The following is a 19,710-nucleotide window of genomic DNA, read 5'->3' on the forward strand; positions in this document are numbered from 1 at the left end:
TCTGAGGGGATCAACAGGGTGGAGCAAGCAGCTATGGCTGCTCCCCAGTCCTACCCTAAGAGGCCCCGCGTCTCAGTGTCCCAGTAATCACTGCAAGCACCTCTGAGAGAAAGCCACCCTCAAGTTCCGACCGATGCCAGACAGTCCAGTTTCTCCCCGTATGAGTCTGGGTCCCCAGAGACTTGCGCAGAACTGGAGTTCAGAGCAGTTGGGGGCTTGTGACTCCCTCCGGATTCAAAAAGACAGCCGCGTCCTCAGTTGCCAGCCCTTGCCTCGTGCGCCTCCGTACCACTGCACTTTACTTCCACACCTCCTCTGAGTCTCAGTGTGCTTTTCTCTTTCCTTCTAGTTGTAGAGTTTCCACTCAGCCAGCCTTCCTGTGGTTCTGGATGATGTCCGTTTTGTCTTTTAGTTGTATTTTTGAAGTGATTGTGCGAGGCAGCAATTTCTGGTGTTTACCTTATGCAGCCATCTTGGTTTCTCTCCAGTATGGGTTTTTGTTTGTTTGTTGTTTGGTTGGTTTTTGGTCAGTATGTCTTAAAGCTCTTCATTTTGCTACTAAGAAACCACTGCTTTAAGAGTTCCCTCTAGAACAGTGGTTCTCAACCTTGGCTGCACATTAGAATCACCTGGGAATCTTTTTAAAATCCTGATTCTGGGCCTCATCCTCTGGAAATTCTGTTTCTTTGTTATGAGGTGGGGCCACAACATTAGTAACAAAGAAACAGAATTTCCGGAGGATGAGGCCCGGAAATCAGGATTTTAAAAAGATTCCCAGGTGATTCTAATATGCAGCCAAGGTTGAGAACCACTGCTCTAGAAGAAGGAGGAAAGAAATTAGACCTGTGGTGTAAGACCACCTGATCTGAATAGCTATGTATTTGAAAAATTCTGGAGGAATAAAGTCTAGAGTTTGAGATGGGCAGACAAATAGGGCATAGTAAGCTACTAGTATATTCAGAAAACAGACCACTATGGTAAAAATGTGGTGAGCATCCTAATTTTGGAAAGGTCAGTGATGAAGTCATTAACACAGGTCCCAGGAATATATAGGATTTGTTGTAAAAATGGGGAATTTGAGCCTCCTAAGCTGATCCTTTGATCTAGCACAGGCGAAACAGATAATGATGTCTTTATTGCACTGTCACATGGTGAATCTTGGGCTCTCAGCAGGCCTAAAGGCAGTGGAGGGGTGGAGTGAACTTTTACAGCCCACTCTGCTCCATTGGTTGGGGAGGAGCATCAAGGCATCACTGAAGTGTATGCATGTGGATGTTCTCCAGTGGGTCCGTGCCTGTGGGAAAGCACGCGCAGCAGGACATTGATGATGAAGCCCCTTCTCAGAGCCTATCAGCTTGATGTAGCTGCCCTAACTACCCAACTGGTGTTGTTGGTACTGACAGATGAGGAAGGTGAGGTTCAAGTCTGTTTTTGTAGCCTTTTAATGAATAGGGAATCATTTGGAATAAGAGGGATGGCATGGAATTTGAACTTGTAAGGACAAGGTACTTTCTAGGAGGACAACTCTGGTTTCTAGGAATATATGTGTTTCAGTAGTTGAAACCACCTACTACTTCAGTCATTGGATATCAAGACCCACATGGGGCAGTAACGGCCAGGAAATCTTCTGCCACATAGGGTAACCTTCCTTTACTTGGGCCCCTCTTCTTGAGAAGCACATTAGTTTGTTTATTAAGAGAATTGGTGAAAGGGCTAAACATTGTCTCCTCGGTAAGGAGGCAAGGGATTCAGAGACTGGGCAGGGGTCAGTAATTAGAAGTTATGAAGTGGGTGAATAGCAGATTATGCAGAAATGAGGAATGGAGTCAGGTAGAAGGATAGGAGACTCAGGATGAGGAGGGAAGCAATTGGAAGTTAGAAATAGAAAAATCCCAAGTGGTGACACTTTAGTTAAGCTGTTATAAAAGTATGTTAAAATAAGAGTGCTGCCCTGGCTGGTTTGGATCAGTGGATAGAGCGTCAGCCTGCGGACTAAAAGGTCCCAGGTTCGATTCTGGTCAAGGGCATGTACCTTGGTTGCGGGCATATCCCCAGTAGGGGGTGTGCAGGAGGCAGCTGATCGATGTTTCTCTCTAATCGATGTTTCTAACTCTCTATCCCTCTCCCTTCCTCTCTGTAAAAAATCAATAAAATATATTTAAAAAAAAGAAAAAGAAAAAGAAAACAAGTCAGGGAAAGAGAGAAGTGGCCACACTCTTTACCTAAATTAAGCTTCCCTATCTACAGTAGGCACAAACTAGGAGAAGGGAGGAAAGCCTTAACTTTAAGTCAGGTGGTAGCTTTTGACTACTATACAGGGCTGAATATTTTAATTACATCTCTTTCTTTAAATTTTTATTTATTGATTTTGAGAGAGAAAGGAAAGAGAAACATCAACTTGTTGTTCTGCTTATTCATGCATTCATTGGTTGATTCTTAAAAGGTTTTTTGGATTGATATTTAGAGATAGAGGAAGGGAGAGAGAGAGAGATTGAGAAAGATTGATGTGAGAGCAGGACATGGATCGGCCACCTCCTGCACACCCCACCGGGGATCCAGCCCACGACCCAGGCATGTACCCTGCCCGGGAATCGAACTGGCAACCTTTTGGGACATGGGACGATGCCCAACCAATGAGCCACACTGGCCAGGGCCATTGGTTGATTCTTGTATGTGCCCTGACAGGGGATCGAACCTGAAACCTTGGTGTATCAGGATGATGCTCTAACCAACTGAGATACTCAGTCGGGGCCAATTACTAACGTCTGTTAATTAAAAGTAACCAGAAAAAGGAATGGGACTGCCCAAGTTTTCACTCAGGGTTGGGAGAAGAAAACCTCCCTAGAAAGGGTACTCACAGGAACAGTGAAAAATAAAAATTAAGTTGCCTTAAGTTAGTCTCAAGTTATGCTTGTGCAAGGTGCTGGAACACTATTGTTGAGCACCTGCTTTGTTTTTCATATCTTAAAGGTATAAAGATAAATTGAGTGACATTCCTCCCTACAAGAATCTATGAACACAATGCAATATTATGTATGTGTTTACAGAAGTAATATGTGTGAAAATTAAAGAAGTTCAATAGTAAAAAAGATGTAACTTATTTTGGAGGGGGTAGGGTTAAGAGGGACATAGAACCTCAGAAAAGATGAAACCCACCTGGCTTTAAGAGAGGAATAGATATTCCCAAGGTGGACAAGGCAGAGGAAATCACGTGTCAAATGTAAGCTGTGGAGGCATGAAACAGCATGGTGTACATGTGGGTAAACTTCAGTGGAAAGGGCCTGCATATCCAGGTGGGTGATTAAAATGGAGGTGAAATGGAGGCCATAGGTATTGTGGAGGTTCCAGTGGGGCTGTTGGCAGTCACGCCAGTGGAAAGTTAATGGAATTTTATTTTATTTTTAAAAAAATATTTGTATTGCTTTCAGAGAGGAAGGGAGAGGGAGGGAGAGATAGAAACAAGATTAGAGAGAATCATTGATTGGTTGCCTCCTGCACACCCCACACTGGGAATCGAGCCCACAACCAGGGCATATGGCCTGACCGGGAACCAACCATGACCTCCTGGTTCTTGGGCTGATGCCCAACCACTTAGCCACACCAGCCAGGCCAAGTTAATGGAATGGAATTTTAAACACACACACACACACACACACACACACACACACACACACACAAATACCAGTCATTTCCTCCATCAGTCATTTCCTTCCACTCCTTGCCCTTCCCTTTTATAAAATTTGCCAGTTTGTTAGGGAGTGCTGAGAGGGTAGTACATGAACTCTTCTAACTCAGCACCCACAGCTTATTGGATCTGGCTCTATTCTGACTTAAGCTGAGTCAATCTGCCTCCTAAGAATTTAGATCAGAACATTGAGAGACTAGGTCATATTCCGCCCCTCCCCTCCCATCTTTATTGAAGCATGATTGACAAATAAGAATTATATGTATTTAAGGTGTACAATGTTATGTTTGGATATACCTATACATTGTGAAATGATTACCATAACCAACTAACTAACATAGCCATATCACATAGCTACCATTTTCTTGTGTGTTGTGGTGACAACACTTAAAATCTACTCTCTTAGCAAATTCAAGTACACAATACATTATTATTAACTACTAGGGGCCAGGTGCATGAATTTGTGCATGGATGGGGTCCTGAGAGGGGTGAGCGGGGGCAGGACGCGATCAGCCCTTTGGGCAGGGGGTAGGATGCCCTTGCGGGGCCCGGGATCTGGATCCATCCCACTGACATTTGCGCAGGTTGTCAGGAGCCACCTGGCGGTCGCGTTTATATTGTTTCTTCCTTGCAGAGCATCTAGGGAGGGGATGCGGCCGTGGTGCCCAAGGCTGACTTCCAGGAGACTGGCGGCTGTCAGAATTGTGCTGGTGGCGCTGGTTTGCTGGTGCCTGGCCTGTTCTCGGGAGATTGGACCCGCAAGACTACTGAGGGAGGGAGTGGCTGCGGCAGGGCTGGTGGGCCACTGGGATGGGTTGGTCAGCTGAGTGGCACTCCCACTGTGGGAGCACAGTGACCACCAGGGGGCAGCTCCTGCATTGAGCGTCCTCCCCCTGGTGGTCAGTGCGTATCATAGCGACCAGTCGTTCCTGTCTTTCGGGTGTTTGGTCACTTAGGCTTTTATATATATAGATAGTCACCATGTTGCACATTAGGTCTCCAGACCTTATTCACCTTATAACTGAAAGTTTGTTTTCTTTAACCAGTATCTCCCCGTTTCCCCCCAAGCCCCTGGTAACCACCATTCTACTTGTTACTATGAATTTGATTTTTTTTAGATTCCACATGTAGGTGAGATCGTGCAGTATTTATCTTCCTGTGTCTGGTTTATTTCACTTAGTATAATGCCCTACAGGTTCATCCATGTTGTTACAAATGGCAGGATTTCCTTCTTTGTTAAAGCTGAATAATATTCCAGTGTGTGTGTGTGTGTGTGTGTGTGTGTGTGTGTGTGTGACATTTGCTTTATCTATCTGTCCACCGACAGAAACTTAGGTTGTTTCTATATCCTAGCTACTGTGAATGAAGCTGCAATGAACATGGGAGAGAGATGTCTCTTTGAGATAGATTTCGGTTCCTTTGGATATAGACCCAGAGGGGGATTGCTGGATCATATGGTAGTTCTATTTTTAATTGAGACTGACTCATTTAGATAGAAGCGTTGAACTTATAAAGTCATGTAAATTTCAGAGGCAAAGTCGCCATTTGGGGCTTCCATTTGGGGGCAGCAATGCAGTGTAAAGCAGAATGAGCTGATGTCTAAGAGAAGCAGAGAGAATAGGAGACAATAGACCTTGAAGGCCAGAGACAGAGAGGGAGTTGGTGGCTGTCTCGGTGCTGACAGTTTTCTGATCCCTTATTTCAGTCCACTTACCACTTCCTGTTCTTGAGTTCCCTGCAGTTCTTCTGAGTCTTTATAATAAATCCCCCTCGACCTAAGTGGCTTCCTTTCTTCCTTTCCTTTTAGACAACACTGCAACGTGCCTAATTCTTTTCTCCCCTTCCTCATATTCTCAGCTTAATAAAACCACACACCTTCCACATCTGGAACACACACATATGTACCAGAGACACTTATTTAATACACTACAGCTCAAATATGCCCAGAAAAAGGAGGTTTCTTATTTTTTTCTAGACTTTCACCTGTGTATTAGTTTTCTATTACTGCATAACAAAATGCCCCAAAACTTAGTCACTTAAAACAATAATAAACATTATCTCATAATTTCGGTGGGTCAAGAATTTGGGAGCAGCTTAGCTGGGTAGTTCTGGGATGGTAGCCTAGGGCTGGAGGACCTGCTGCCAGGGCGGCTCACTCACCTTGGTGGCCAGTTGGTACTGGTTGGTGAGAGGCTTTAGTTTTCCGCACATGGGCCCCTTCACAGGATGGCTTGAGTGTCCTTATGACGTGGTGGCCGGCTTCTCCCAGAATGAGTAATCCAACAGGAAGAAACAATCCTTGTTAGGATCTAGTGTCAGAAGTTACAGAGCCCAGCTGGCGTGGCTCAGTGGTTGAGCATCGACCTATGAACCTGGAGATCACAGTTCCATTCCCAGTCAGGGCACAGGCCCGGTTGCGGGCTTGATCCCCAGTGTAGGGCATGCAGGAAGCAGCTGATAAATGATTCTCTCCCATCACTGGTGTTTCTATCTCTCTCTCCCTCTCCCTTCCTCTCTGAAATCAATAAAAATGCATTTTTTGGGGAGAAAAGAGAAGTTACAGAGACCCACTTCTGCCCTGTTCTTTTTATCAGAAATAGGTTACTAAGTCTGGCCCATATTCAAGGGGAGGGCTACTAAGTGTCACCATTTGAAGGGAGACATATCAAATACTTTGTTGACATATTTTGAAACCACCACAACTATTGGGTTACAGGGGGCAAAAGCGCCCAATCCCATTTTAAATATACATAGTTCAATTTAATTTCATTATTTAAATGGTTCCTTTAGATAAAAATGCTTTATTTTTCATAATGCCTCCCAGGGCGGTCCTGTCGTCTCTGAAGGTAACATCCATTTGTATGGAGGACGGGGAGGGCTGATGTGCACATCCTTGTGGCGTGGGTGAGAGAAAGGGCATCTCCTGACTCCGTTCAGGACCTGGCAGGTTTCCGGCATGATATCCCTTCTCAGCTGATCTCCGGGGAGCCTGTTAGCCTGTGATGCTAAAGCCTGCAGCTGGTGAAGTCATGGCCCGTTTTTGGCTTCAGTCTCCTAGGGAGTATTGGTCAGCGCCTCTTGCAGATTCAACTTCCCCTTGGCCCTTGCTATGGAGTCACCTTGCCTGGCCATGGCAGGCCCACTGGCTGTTAGTTCAGCAGTGCTTCAAGGGAACCCGGAAGGCTTGGGATACTTGGCTGCTCTATCTCTGCCTGACCGTGCTGCTGGGGACTTGCCACTGGCCAGAACAGCCATGGCAAGTGCAAGGAATGAGGTGAGGGGCCTGGACAGTGTCTCAAAAGGAAAGCAGAGGCAGAGATCCCTTGCCCTGAGTGCTCCTCTCAACATGGGTGCAATTCATTATGGTATGTAAGCCCCCTAACGACCCAGTCCTAATCTCTGTGAGTTTGTTACCTTACAGGGCAAAAGGGATTTTGTAGATATGATTAAGTTAAAGGGCCTTGAGAAGGGAGAGTAACCTGGATTATCTGGTGGGTCTAATCTAATGACATGGGTTCTTAAAAGAAGCTTTCTAGTCTTCGGTCCAAGTCAAAGGGAGATGTGACTATGGAATCATGGTTAGAGAGATACAAAGTTGGTCTTGAGGATGGAGTAAGGGGGCTATGAGCCAAGGAAAGTGGGTGGCTGGAAAGGCAAGGAAGTAGATTCTCTCTTGATAGCCTCCAGAGATGAACACAGCCCTACCGTCACCATCATTTTAGCTCAGTAACACAGTTCTAACCTGCAGACCTGTGAGGTAGTGCATTTATGTTGTTTTAAGCCACTGCATTTGCGGTAATTTGTTCCAGCCACAATTCAAAATGGATACACTCATATCCAACTTTGGCCTAGAGAGAGTCAGGCCCAGTGACTGGCTGCTTTGTCTGGGTTCTCCTTTATCTCTCTCTCTCTTTGTCACTAAACCTGAAAGCCAAAGGACAGACGCACTCTCCATGTCCTGCTTTATCAGAGAGCAGTATTTATTACTTTTTCATCTTCATTTAGACATTAAAGTTAAAAGAGAAGTACAATAAACTCATATGCTCTTCACCTAGATTCACTATTTGTTAATGTGCTGTCATATTTACTTTCCTTTTCTGTGTATGTGTGCATGTGCGTGCGTGCGTGTGTGTGTGTGTGTGTGTGTGTGTGTGTGTGTGTTGTTGTTGAAGTATTTGAAGGAAGTTGCTTGTGGAAGTTGAGGATCAAGAAATTAGCTCCCATAAAACTGTCTGCATGCTCGAGGACCCCTTGGAAAGTTTTTACCTGGCCCAGCCTGAAGACCTGCTCTACCGGACTGAACACTGAGTAACCTCTGGTTGATGACAAGGGAAGGCAGAAACAACGGAATTTCAAGAATGGCTTCTAAAACAGTAGCCTGGATTCGAAGCCTGTGGTCTGGATGCACATTCCTAGTTTGAATTTCAGAAGGTGAATATTCCTTCTTTCCATTCCTTTTGTAAGTTCTAAATGGTGCCATACTTCCTACTCATAGGGCAAATTGATTCTGTAGGGACAGGAATAAAAATCATTCAAATCATTTTCAAAATAACACTCCAGCCATACAAGTATTGTAGGATTTTATGTGTTTGGATGAAAGGTAACTGTCTCTTTATCTTCTTCCAAATGGCTAGGAATATGTTTGGTGATTACAAAGTTAATATTTTTAACAGAATTAGTGTTTACACAACATACCTTCTAGTAATTATTAATAATATTCTGATTCCTTGTAAAGTTATTTTAATTATTATTTTTTCTTTTTAAAAAATTATTGTCATTAAGCCATGACGTACACATACAATCACCCTAAAAGGAATGAATAATTTAGCCTCTATTTTTTTTTGTCTCAAATAATTTAAAGCAATCTTTTTTATTTCTTTTGTCAAAGGGCCATTGTAATGAATCCTATAACATTAGTTTGACAAGTTATCTTGGTCTAGCCTAAGATTCATGATGCAGACTAGTATAGTATAATGTGCCTGACCTGGAGTCAAGGTTAGTTTCAAATCCTAACTCCCACACTAACTAGCTGTGCAGTTTGGGGCACATTACTTACCTTCTCTAAGCCTTGGTTTACTCATCTGTCTCATAGTTTGATAGAATTAAATGACATCATGTACTGAATCTGACACAATAAATGTGAGTTGTTTCTATTGTTGTTATTGACTAATAGGAGAGATAATATTCAAGTCACCAGTCTGCTGGTTTTTAACAGTTTCTTCAAACATGTATCAGCTTTCCTGATAAATGAATTTTCTGAAAGTGGCAAGTATTAGAATTAACACAGTTGAGTTTCTCTGTGAGTCTTACAGAGAAAAACTAGAATTAACCTGACTCTTCTAAAATAAAAGGAGTAAATATGTCTTAAGCTGTGGATATTGCATCAGCAAGGAATTTCAATTTCTTCACTTGATCTTAGCCAAAAAGTGGAACTTCAATTTCTTGAAATCATACTCCAGCTCCCCTGAGCTACCTCTTTTCTCACAGTTTGCATTTCAGCACATTGCAAGTCAGAACTTCTCCCCAAACATAAATATTCAGAATTGCCATAGTTAGGATTCTGAGTTTAAAATAATCAGTTATATGCCAGCTTTAGGAGACAAATATATAACTGGTTTACATTTCTGATTTGGGTAGTCCAAATGTTATCCAAGGAATTAACCTTATTAATCACATTTATTTTTATTAAAATAATTTAGCAGCTCACATGAAAATATATTTATCTTTGCTCCTGTAAAATTGTAAAGCATTTAAAAATTGTTCCTGGTGTCAAACATCAGGTGTGGATCTCAAGCATCTCCCAGTGAAGGCTGTAGGTCTTTGATGAATGGCTTCACAAAAGTCAGAAGTCCCAGCCTGAAGAGAAATACGTTTCTCATGTTCTTTCCACCACTTGGTGATGGCACTCTACAGTCATTCTATGAAGCTGGCATTTTCATTCCGTTGCAACTAAACTGTTTTTTTAAAAAAATATTTTTAAAATTGATTTTTTAGAGAAAGAGGGAGAGAGAGAGAGAAACATTGATGTGAGAGCTGCCTCCCTCCCTAGGCATGTGCCTAGAACCTGAATCGAACCAGCAACCCTTCAGTGCAATAGACAGTGCCCAACCAACAGCTACACCAGCCAAGGCACCCCTACACAGATTTTTCAGGAAAGTAGCTGTAGAGGATGGAGTTACCATCGCAGTGTCCACACAAATTCCTAGAGTCCTTTCAAGATTTAGGGTCAGCAACAATTCAGTAAGGTAAGGGCCCATTAAGTAAGTTTGGCTCTGAAAATGCTAATTGAAAATCCTCCTCAGCAATTCAGCCCCTTTCCTTCTGCTTTTCTGTAGCCAGCTGGGTCCCATGGTGACCGGTTCTGAAAGAAATCATCCCCTTCAGCAGTTACCTAGCACCATGGCAACCGAGACGTCAGCAAAGCAGGATAGACCTTGGAACAAAACAGCTCCTACCAGGCTTTCTCCCTGCTACTCTAATTCAGCCCTGTCTGAGGCCTAGGGATGGGGTGAAAGACGTGCAGACAGCCACACTCAGGAAATCCTGTGTATTTCGGTGACTTTTCCGTGAGCATAGACATATGGGCATATAGTAAATTGTGTTACGAGAATTCCTCTAAAACATAGAGCATATTTAAAGGGTGGGGATGGATTGTGGGAGGAGAACAAGGAGGTAGATATGGAATGCCCTTTGGGTTTAACGTTATATAAAATTTATATTTGTATTTACAAAGTAACCGTAAATAGATAGACAGGGAAACTGGACCCCCAGATATATGGCTGGCCTGATGTCTGTTTAGACAAAAGACCTCAGGGAAGTATTTTAAAACTTATTTTTATTTACCTGAGAGTTAAATGAATTAAAAATGGCTTTAGTGAACACTGAAGGGGTTGTAATGCTGTCCGTGGTGCTGAATACTCCATTGTCCCATATGTGCCAAGGGGGCTCCGGAGGCTGGGTAGGGAACCCCTTGTCATGTTAGGGGACTGATGATAGGAAAGAAAGGGGATGGGGAGAAAGCATCATTTCCAACCCTACCAAGCAACTCTGAATGCCCAGAATAAAACGTTCAGATGAGAAAGAAAACAAAAAATTAAGTGGAGAATGCTGAAGGTTTGGATAGTTGAATCTTCCCTTTTCATATGGAGATTTTTGGCCTGAGCCAATCAGGTTGGAGATTTCTGCTGCTTTGCTCCCGAAAGGAAAAGTGGGGGGAGGGAGCGAGAAGATGGCCACATTCTCCCCTGGAGCCACATGATCCATTTCCCATGTGACACATTCCAGAGCCTTGGAAAAGAGAAGGGAGGGGCACCCAGAGAGTGGGGCTGGGGGCGGGAAGATGGTTTAACAGTCTACCCTGCACAGCGTCATCTTGTCTCCTTACCAGGAAGCGGGCTGTGAGCCAAGGCAAAGGCAGAGGACAGATATGAATGTGTTCCCAAGCTTTCCTGGTGGCTTATGGCATTCTCCAAACTCCCATGTAAGGGCTATTGCTGACCAAGAAGACCCAAGGAGACTGGCTCTAAGATCAAGTCCGGATGGAGGTATGTGCCAGAGATCCCGCGGTATTGTGGCTGAAATTCGGCTTAGAGAACATAAAACCTTTTTTTTTTTTCAGGCAATTTGGGGTTCTTGTCTTGGCTTATTGGCTGGTTAGGGGCTTTAGTTTTGTTATGGGTCCCACAAAGATGCCTAGGTAGTTCTGCAAAATGAATAATTCACCAGAGTAAGTGCCTGTTGAAGAAACAGATGGAAATTCTGTATAGTGGTAATTCATAAAACAAAGCAGTCATTGATGAAAACGATCTTTTTCTTTGAATCCGGGAAGGAGGAAAAAAAATGTTACTGAAACCAACTAGATTTCATTGTCACTGAAATAAAATCCTATTTCATCCCTCTCCAGCTGCTTATTCTGTGCTCATGCTCCCAGAGGTTGTTGGCAGTGGCTTCGGGAGATGAGGGGGCAGGCGTGCTGTTTCTTTGTGCTGTGCAATCCTTTTCCTCCTGATGTTCCTGATACCAGGAGGGCTTGTGATAGTTTCCAGCTCTGGTTCAGGACAGCAGACTGCCACCGAATTTCAAGCCTTACAGAACAGCTACCAAGAGGGCCCCTGTGAAGTTCTCAAAGGAATCTCCCAAAGTTACAGGCTAAAATAATCTGCCATGTATTCAAATCTCGATATCTTGACCATTTCTACCCAGCATAGAGAAGGAAGCTAACAAGTTTAAATTTTACTTTGTCTATATTTTACAAATATTTACAAAGTTCTTACTATATGTAAGGCATCAGTCTAAGCACACCAAAATCAATCATGTAATCCGTATGATAACCCTCTGGAGGAGGTGTTATTAGTACCCACATTTTGGTGATGAAGAAACTAAGGCACAGCGAGGTTAGGGGACTCTCCCACAGTTGCACAGCTAGTAAATAGTAGGAACAGGATTTGGACACAAGAAACTTGACCTCAGAGTTCATGATCTTAACCACTGAACCATGCTGCTTCTCTGCTTGTGTTATTTCAGATGATGTCAACAATTGATTTGGTTACACATTTTGTTCAGTTGATGCCACTAGAAGATTGAATCAGCTTGCCTGGCTAAAACAGATCCCCAGTGAAATCTATATTTAATCTTGAATTATCCCAGTAGTCACATTCTGTACCCCCAAATAACCCAGTAAGTAATAGCCTGTTCTCTTCCCCTTATACTGTATAGATATCTGGTAGTAAAACACTGTGTTACTATGGTGACCAAATGATGTCTAAAGGAAAAAAAGAAATCTGGAATTACATCATGGTTGATTTTTAAAAAAATCAAACCTAGAAACATTCTTCCATCCAGCCTAAGCATGTTCTCTTTAAAAGCACTTACCCGGGTTCCAAAATAACAGATTCAACGCTTCTAAAATTATGAACATAAACTATGATATCAAACTGCTTAGATATATTGCTTTAAAATAATATATTTTAAAACAAGGGAATCGATCTCTCTCTTTGTAAATTATTTTAGGTTTTTAAGGAACAATGAGGAAGTTTTTGTGTTGTTGTTTTTTTTTTAACTTCTGGAAATTTCCGAGATACAAGGATTTTCTTCCTTTGGTCTGTGTAGTTTCCCTTCTGGCCCTTATGAAATAAAAGATGACTGATCTCGTGCTGTGGGAAAACTAAGAGAATTTGCTAGGTCAAAGATACTAAGAGGAAGATAAGGGAAAGGAGTCTAAAATTTGTAAAATTCTTCACTAAATGAGGTATTTCCCTTCAGGGTTTCATTGAAGAAGACTTTGAAGAGTAATTACATGCCCTACAGTATTGAACTTTAGTTAGTCCTTTAGATTAAGCCTTTCATCCCTGCTGAAATCTACATTTCCCTGGGATAACTAACACATTCACACTAATCTGGCCAACTGGAGGGAGCTTCTTGTATCCTTCCATCTTTGGATTGCTAGCACTTAGCACCAGGCCTGGTTTATGGTAAACTTTCCATATATATTTGCAGATGAAGAATGGGAAGACTCAAGACTGACAGCATTCTGCCAGTTTGGGGCCTGGTAGGAGCCATTTTGGGGCCCATGCCTATTTTGTTTTGCATGTGTTTATAGGGAGGATCGTGAAGAGATAAATGTGCAGTAGGAAAAAATTATGCCTGAAATTTATGTATGCTATAGTCAGAGTGACCCTGGAACAATGGCACATTAGAGTTCAAAACATTCTTGGAGATTACCAATTCCTTTGGCATCCTATATAATAAAAGTGTAATATGCAAATTGACCCTAATGGCAGAACAACTGGTTGCTATGACGCGCACTGATCACCAGGGAGCAGATGTTCAATGCAGGAGCTGCCCCCTGGTGGTCAGGGGTCCTGGAGCTCCCCTCAGCTGGGCTGATGGCTGCGAGCGCAGTGGCGGTGGCAGGAGCCTCTCCTGCCTCCTCGGCAGTGCTAAGGATGTCCAACTGGTGGCTTAGGCCAGCCATCAGTTGGACATTCCCTGAAGGCTCCTGGGCTGCCAAAGGGATGTCTGACTGCCAGCTTAGGCCTGATCTCCCAGGGAGCAGGCCTAAGCTGGCAGGTGAACATCTCCTTAGGGATCCTCGGTTGCCAGAGGTATGTCTGACTGCCAGCTTAGGCCCAATCCCCAGAGGAGAGGGCCTAAGTTGGCAGATGGACATCCCCTGAGGGGTCCCGGACTGTGAGAGGGCGCAGGCTGGGCTGAGGGACCCCCCCTGAGTGCACGAATTTATTATGTACATTGAGAATGAAGTTCTCCTGATATTTTATTTCATTAAGTTTATTGGGTTGACATAATTATGTACATTGAGAATGAAGTTCTGATATTTTATTTCATTAAGTTTATTGGGTTGACATAGGTTAATAAGATTATGTAGGTTTCAAGTAAACATTTCTATGACACATCGTCTGTATATTGCATTGTGTGCCCACCACCCAAAGTCAAATCATCTTTTGTCACCATATATTTGGCCCCTTTACCCTTTATCTCCCACCCCCTTCCCTCTGGTAACCACCATACTGTTGTCTGTGTCTGTGTCTTCTGATATTTTTATTTAAATCTTGATGGAGGCACCGCTAACATCTCTGATGTTTTGCCTGGCACTATTTCCCAACATTGAAATAGTTCACTTTGGGTTGAGAAGGTCAGTTCCTTCCCCTGGCAGTCCTGTCCTAATCAACTGTGAATCCCAGTGCCCAAAACGCTGCCCCAAGAGCCCACAGAGCTACAGGATTCCTCCAAAGAGAACCCTGGGATCTTCAGTGTCAGAGTAGGTCGGAGCCAGACGGCCTTTCCCAAACAGAGTCCAAAAGATTGTCTCCAAGTATTTGAAAAGTTGCTTAGGATTTGAATTCAAGTTAACAGACTAATTAGGGTTAAAATAGTCACAAATATAACCTTTCCTATTATTTTTCCATCTAATTAATTCATTAGGGAGAGGAAGAGTAGGGTTTGTGAATAAGATACGCGTCCCTGAATCCTGTGCACTCACCCTCCTTACCTCCAGTGTTTGCTACCTGCTGAGTGGACTGTGCAAAAGAAACAGCCCTGCTGCTGGAAGCAAGTGCCACACGCCCCCCGCACTCATGCAGGCCTTCTCAGATACACAGAGAAAGCTAGTGCACACAAGAGGCTTCCACCTGGAAGCCTACCTGGGCTTCCTACTCATCCCTCTCGAATCTAAAAGGTGCAGTCTCCTCAACCAGCTGAACAGGAGAAGACAGAAGAGAGAGAAAGTGGAGGCTTCCCCCGGAGGAGAGGCTTTGAATTTGGAAGCTAGGCATGAAAGAGGAAATAAGAAGAGGTTCAGTGAGCACAGGTGAAGGATATGAGAAAGTGATGCCTCCGTCCTGCCTTTTGGTTACAGTAACCTGCCCACCACTAGTAGATGCTGCCAAATGAGTCACGCCAGCGGGATTCTCACATCCTTTCCTAAGGTGTATACATAGGGAGGAGGAAAGACCCGAGTGGATGCAGTTTCTTCTCTATGAACCAGAGCACAAAATGGGATGGGATGAGAGGTACACTCTCCTCTCCGAGAGGATGGCTTTAAAAGCAGAAGGGGAGTCACCATCATGAATCTCTTTCCCTGTGTGTAGAGTCACTTCCCCTTGGCTAGACTTGTAAAGCATTCATCTCCTGGAGCCTTTCATTCGGCAGACCTTCCTACGCACTGGATGTCTCTTGGTTCATCCTGATGGAGGCGCTATGATATGCATGATTAGCCGCAAATTCTGATCAGGAAACTGAAGCTCAGAGAGATGAATTCATCTGCTCAAAGTCACACACAGCAAAGAAAGCCAGGATCTGACTCTAGGTCTTTTCTTTTCTTTTCTTTTCTTTTCTTTTCTTTTCTTTTCTTTTCTTTTCTTTTCTTTTCTTTTCTTTTCTTTTCTTTTCTTTTCTTCCTCCCCTCCCCTCCCCTCCCCTTCCCTTCCTTTCTTCCTTTTTTAAAATTTATCTTTATTGTTCAAAGTATTACAGATGTTCCCTTTGTTTGTTTTTTCCCCATTGACTCCCTCCACCCCATCCCTGCCCCTCCCAGCCCTTCACCCCACTATTGTCTGTATCCTTGGGCTATGCATATATGTATATGATGCATATGACTTCCCTGGTTAATGTCTCCCCAGCCTCCGCTCTGAAATTCCTCAGTCTTTCTAATTCTGTGCTCTTTCCACTATATCACAAGTGAAGTCTACATTCTTTTTTACAATGTATGTTTTTGGGCCCTGGCCAGTTTTGCACAGTGGTTATAGCATTGGCCTGCAGACTGAAGGGTCGCAGGTTTGATTCCAGTCAAACCTTGTACCTTGGTTGCAGGCTCAGTCCCAGCCCATTCGATGTGTCTCTTTCACATCAGTGTTTCTCTTCTCCTGTCTCTCCCCCTCATTTCCACTCTCTCTAAAAAATCAATGGAAAAATATCTTCATGTGAGGATTAACAATATATGTATATATATATATATATGTTTTTTGATATTAGATTAATACAAATACAGTTCAAGAAAATTTGGAAAATATAGAGAAGTATAATGAAAATAAAAATCAGTTATGATCTCACCACCTATAAATAACCACTGTTAAAAATTTCGGTGTATTTCTTCTATTTTTCCCCCAAAGCATCTATATATATAAAAGCCTAAGCAACCGCCCGACTGTTCGACTGTCCAACCGGTAGCTATGATGCGCAATGACCACCAGGGGGCAGACGCTCTGACCGGTAGCTATGACTAGCACTGACTACTGGGGGGCAGACGCTCAACGCAGAAGCTGCCGAGCTGTGGTGACTTGGCAGCTGCGCTTCTTGGGTGATGCACCCAGAACCAGAGAGGTCCAGGGAGCCCACTTCCGGGGTGCGTCACCTGAGAACCACCCTCTCGAAATCCGGGACCCCTTGGGAGATGTTGGAGAGCTGGTTTTGGCCCGATCCCCGCAGGCCACACCGAGGGACCCCACTGGTGCACCGGGCCTCTAGTATAACAATAACAAAAGTAAATGTTTTCTTAGCACTTGCTCTGTTCCAGATGTTGGTCTTAGCTCCTTTCTTGTATCATACTTTATTCTCACAACAGATCAATAAGGTGGGTCCTGATATTACCCTAATTTTATTGGTGAAGATACTCATGAGTACAAAGATGCCAGTCACTTGCGGTGGCTGCATAGGTAATATGTGATTTGAAACCCAGGTAAGCTGGCTCTAGGGCAGGGTTTCTCAACCTCAACACTTTCGGCATTTGGATTAATAATTCTTTGTTGGGGGTGGGGGGTGTCCTCTTTATTATAGAATGTTTAGCAGCATCTCTGGCCTCTGCCTACCAGATGTCAGTAACACCTTCCTCCCCCAGTTGTGACAACTAAGAATGTGTCCAGCCTTTGCCCAATGTCCTCTGAGAGGTAAAGTGACCACTGAGCCACTGCTCTAGAGCCCATGCTCTCAACCACTACACTGTACAGCCTCTTTATATTTAAAATGTGCATAGAGTTATTTTCTTCCACATCTAAAGAAGGAAATGCACCTTCAGATTTGGGTGCAGGCTATGAAACCATCCTGGAATGTCAAGGGCTTTTTTAGATCATATGTAGGGGTTAGTTACTTACAGAGAAATGTTCATAGGTGGACATTTGTAACAAGCTTATCAGATCACACCATTGACTAGTGAGGAGAATAACCATGTTTCTTTCTCTTACTACCTTTTCCCTGGTTCTCTGTGCTAGGCATCCTTCAGTCTTCAAGAATTCAGAATTCAGGTGTCACTTACGGTATGGCAGGGTAGTGCTTATCAACCAAAGTATCAAAATAGATAGCTGTGTCCCAGACAAAAGTAATCACTTCCTAATAAACAAACTACCAAAGTTTGCCAGTGATTTAATTTTAAATTTTAATTATATATTTAAGGATGTCTACATAAGTATTTCCTTTTCAACATGATTTCTTAGGCTGAAGATTAAGTATTGGAGTTATTGGTTGAGCTTGTAGAATTGCAGATAATTCTGGATATATCTATTGGGGAATGTCACACATATGAACATATTTGTCATGTCTTTCTTTGAAGAAAAAAAGTTGAAAATTATTGGTGTAGGTGGTTAGATGATATGCAGAGAGGATGAAAATAAGCATTGAGAAATGACAGCAATAGCGTTTTAACCTATAAAATGTCTAAAAATATATGGCACTAAAATTAATAGTAACCATGTGAAACATATGCAAGTATACATTCAGTATTTTCAGTGATATATAGGTGCATAATTTGTCCATGAAAAATATACATTAATGCAAATTCAAATCTAACTTTTGCTCCATGAACTTGAAGGTTGCTTTCTTGGAAAAACTGGGTGGCGGACAGTGGTGCAGATCAAAATTTGCCCAGAGTGTTGATGTGGATTTGATGTGAGACAAATGGAAATGCTTCTGAAAAACAAGAGTTCTTAGTAACTCCCAGTCAGTGCTTATACTTGGTTCGTAATGAATCATTCACCTTCTTTTCAAACATCTGTAAATCGCATTTCTTGTACAGTTCTTTCCTTTGAGTGTAAGGATCTGGTCTTCGCCTCCCCAACTCTTTGCTATTCAAGTTACACTACTAGAGATGCGAACTGAACCAGAGCTTGGAAATGAAACTGAACATTTAGCTCCAAGACAACTGTTTGCCTCTACTTTAGCTCAGTGAGCACACAGCAGGTATTCAAAGAACGTTTATTGTAATGTCAAAGGCTCACAGTGCTGGGCCCCAGCAGCTCCAACCAACTTCCCTCTCTTTCTGACAAAATGCACTCTATGGTGAGCTCTCTGCTAGTGAGAGTGGTAGATGATAAGTTAAATGGACGTGTGTTGCTCATTACAATGACTACCTATCAGTTTTAATTCCTAGAGTTAAAATGACCTTAGAAATCATCCAGACCAACTCATTCACATGTGGACATGGAAACAGGGATTCGGAGAGATCGATTTACTTAATTAAGGTCCTTACACTGAAATAAATAAATAAAAAAGACCTGGGTCCCTTGACTTGCTGTTCAGTGCTTATAGTTGGAGTCAGAACCCAGGTTTCTTGGTCCCTAGCCCAATGTTTAAGGTGAAGTAGAAAGCACTACATTCTTTAAGCCTTTCAGGATTTCTAATATTCTAGATGCTGGTAGGGTAGTGGAAAGTGATAGGATGGTTGGTATAAGTTTTAGTCTTCACACTCAGTTATATAAGAAATGCTATATTGAATTAATTTCTATTGCCACTATAACAAATTATCACAGATTTAGTGACTTAAGAGAACAGTCCCTTATGTCACAGGTCCGAAGGCTGGGTGTGCTTGGCTAGTTTCTCTGCTTGGTCTCAGAGGCTGAAATCCAGGAGTTGTCAGGTCTGTATTCCTTTGTAGAGGCTCCAGGGATGATTCCCCTCCCAAGCTCATTGTGATGGTTAGCAGAATGCAGCACCTTGTGGTTATAGGACTAAGGGCACTTTCCTTGGGCATAACCATAGGACTAAGGCATCACTCCTAGAGGCCTCTCCCTGGTGGTGGTGGTGGTGGTGGATCTTCTTCTTCCTTCTTCCTTCTTCCTTCTTCCTTCTCCTCCTCGTTCTCCTTCTCCTTCTCGTTCTCGTTCTCGTTCTCCTTCTCCTTCTTCAATATATTTTTATTTCAGAGAGGAAGGGAGAGGGAGAGAGAGCTAGAAACATCAATGATGAGAGAGAATCATTGATTGGCTGCCTCATGCACACCCCCCTACTGGGGATCAAGCCCACAACCCAGGCATGTGACCTTACGGGGGAATTGAACTGTGACCTCTTGGTTCATAGGTCAACACTCAACCACTGAGCCACGCCTGCCGGGCCTTCCTGGTTCTTGCAGGTGGACCCTTGCATCTCAGAGCCAGCAACAGCTTGTCAATTCCCGCTTACGCATGGAATCTGTCTCTTCCTCTGCTACCAACCAGAGAACAGGGTTTATTAGTTTGGGCCCACCTGGATAATCCAAGATAATTTTCCCATTTTAAATTCCATAACCTTAATTATATATGCAG

General features: G+C 43.2%; 1 protein-coding gene across 7 annotated transcripts in view; it reads left to right on the forward strand.

Annotated features, from left to right (window-relative positions):
* The window catches only part of GPR19 (G protein-coupled receptor 19), a 33,244-nt gene that overhangs the window by 4,388 nt on the left and 9,146 nt on the right, over positions 1–19,710 (forward strand). For 4 of the 7 annotated variants that reach the window (XM_014540200.1, XM_014540197.1, XM_014540198.1 and 1 more), the window contains 5 exons: positions 7,931–8,116; positions 9,466–9,930; positions 10,021–10,251; positions 11,073–11,229; positions 12,209–12,361. The exons of 1 other annotated variant lie outside the window; for it this stretch is intronic. The gene's annotated coding sequence lies outside the window, so the exon portion shown is untranslated. The remainder of the gene's footprint in view (positions 1–7,930; positions 8,117–9,465; positions 9,931–10,020; positions 10,252–11,072; positions 11,230–12,208; positions 12,362–19,710) is intronic. 2 more of the 7 variants (XM_014540199.1, XM_014540201.1) reach the window with 1 other exon arrangement.

The sequence above is a fragment of the Myotis brandtii genome, unplaced genomic scaffold (assembly GCF_000412655.1).
Source record: "Myotis brandtii unplaced genomic scaffold, ASM41265v1 scaffold237, whole genome shotgun sequence".
NCBI classification, from domain to species: Eukaryota; Metazoa; Chordata; class Mammalia; order Chiroptera; family Vespertilionidae; genus Myotis; species Myotis brandtii.